Source organism: Pollicipes pollicipes, unplaced genomic scaffold (assembly GCF_011947565.3).
Source record: "Pollicipes pollicipes isolate AB1234 unplaced genomic scaffold, Ppol_2.1 Scaffold_4002;HRSCAF=4701_pilon_pilon_pilon, whole genome shotgun sequence".
Classification (NCBI taxonomy): Eukaryota; Metazoa; Arthropoda; class Thecostraca; order Pollicipedomorpha; family Pollicipedidae; genus Pollicipes; species Pollicipes pollicipes.
In genome coordinates this window covers 29,443,584-29,445,747 of record NW_023596420.1, presented here as the reverse complement: position 1 = coordinate 29,445,747, position 2,164 = coordinate 29,443,584, and the positions used below count along the sequence as shown (strand labels likewise).

The window sequence follows — 2,164 nt, the reverse complement described above, 5'->3', positions numbered from 1 at the left end:
AGTATTGTGCCGAGAAGTGTTCCTTGGGTTAAACCCATTGTTATTTTTTTGAATGATGACAGGTAAGTCCTGATTTTTACGCATTGAATTCTGCGATACAAATAAGAAGAGGCGATTTCATAAGGTTTTCGTTGAATGCCATATTTAGCAAGTATACGTAGAAAGGGGCTTAAGATAACAGCTTCGACTGCTTCTTTCAAATATAAATACAGACCTAGCATATATTTCCCGTTTTCAAAAGCCCTAGCGATAGTTTCCTTGAGAAGAAGACTTGGCATGTAGGCGCTTTTGATCTCCTGAAATCCGAAATGATTTTGGTTAATCAGGTGGTTTTGGTTTATATGAAGAATGAGACTATTATAGATAGGCTTTTCGAGAATTTTGGACACAAAGGGCGAAGACCTGATAGGTCAAAAGTTCTTTACAAATTGGGAATCCCCACTCTTAAAGATTGGTTTAATCACATATCTTTAAGTGCCTTAAAATATTCCCGATGTTAAAAAGCTGTTGGAAAGATGTAGAAATGCTTTCAGTATTATCATATAAAATAGCATGAATGTGTTTGCATTTACATTGTCAAACTCCAGCTCTGGCATTGTTTCATTGTCTTGGCGATTAAAGTGCTTTAGTTTCTGTTCAAATAGCTCACTCTTATGCATAATTGATGGGCGACGTGCAGGTGACACCCACGGTTTGCATGAATTGTTGTTATTTTTTTTGGTTGAAAATGCAGGCGCATGCCTTTTGCCACTGGTTAGTTGAGGTGAGTGGTTTGCTTCTTAGATACTGATATATTTTGTGGACACTGCATCTTAAGACCAATAACATATTACGGCGGACAAAACAATATATATATATATATATATATATATATATATATATATATGGATACATACGTATATATCATGTCGCATCAGTGACAAATTGGTGCCGCAAGGCAGGAGCAAACTAGTCGCGGTAGATTAGCAAGTTCAAAGGCAATGAGCTGTCGGGACCACAGGTGGGTGTGAGCATGCCAGGTATGAATAATACAATCCAGTTATGACGCTTGGATCAGCACGAAATTAGACTTTGGCCAGTTCGGAGAACATCATGCATGGCTTATAGCTATTCGCCAGACACATATATATGACCCATGTGCATCACACCAGAATGGTTCGTCACGCCTCACAGGTTGTACTTGTCTGTTGTTTTCATTCTTCCCCTGTTCAAAAGAGTATGACAACAGCCCCTGCCTCTGTCTTGATCTTATTGCAGCGATAATCGTTTTAGGTGCGACACAGGTTTGCACGGATGCGCAAGGACACTCTTCAATCCGGGAGTTCTTAGAGCGCTTCCGGTGTTGCTGCACATGGAGCAGGTGAGCTTTTCATCTCCATCAAGTACATCTTCCTTGGCGAAAGACCCCGCCATCGCACCTGATCTGCTTTGCACGCGGCCGCAGACGCGTGGCCGCAGACTGCGCACCGCAACGTGGAATAAAGGTGCCCGACAAGTAGGTAACAAACTTGGAGCAATGTGTTCCCGCACCGGGAATCGAACCCGGGCCTCACGGGTGAGAGCCGTGTATCCTAGCCACTAGACCATGCGGGAGGTGACGAAATGCGCTACGGCCCTAAAAGCAATGATATGCTAATGATAAGGAACGATTCTTCACCACAATCCCTCCGTCTGTAACCAGGCATGGGGGCGTGACCACGCCATTTCCATACTGTCAACGGAGATAGCACAATCCGTTCGCCTCCTCACTCGCTGGCTCTCCCTTCAGCGTCTAGTTTGCGTACCCGCCAGAGGGTGCGCAGAGGCGCCAAAGCTTGACTTGACCCCATTTGATCGGTATTCTGATCTACATATTTGAATCTGTCATGTCGCAACAGCGACAAATTGGTTCGGCAAGGCAAAAACAAAGCGCTCGCGGTAAAATTAGCAGGTTCAAAAAGCGATCAGCTGGCGGGACTACAGGTGGGTATGAGTAAGCCAGGTATGAATAAGCCCCTTCAGTTATGACGTTTAGGTCAGCACCAGATTAGACATTGGCCAGTTGGAAGAACAGCATGCACGACTCACAGCTATGGGCCGGACGCATTCTGATACGCTAGACTCAGTCAGTCTGACTCAGATACGCTGAACTCAGGACCAAGGAGTCAGTACACCCATACCACTC

The 2,164-nt window shown here is 44.6% G+C and overlaps 1 non-coding gene across 1 annotated transcript; it reads right to left on the bottom strand.

The window, feature by feature from the left end:
• Positions 1-1,521: 1,521 nt before the first annotated feature.
• Positions 1,522-1,593, bottom strand: TRNAE-CUC (transfer RNA glutamic acid (anticodon CUC)). The gene has a single exon. It is a non-coding gene; the product is annotated as a tRNA-Glu (tRNA).
• Positions 1,594-2,164: the final 571 nt, after the last annotated feature.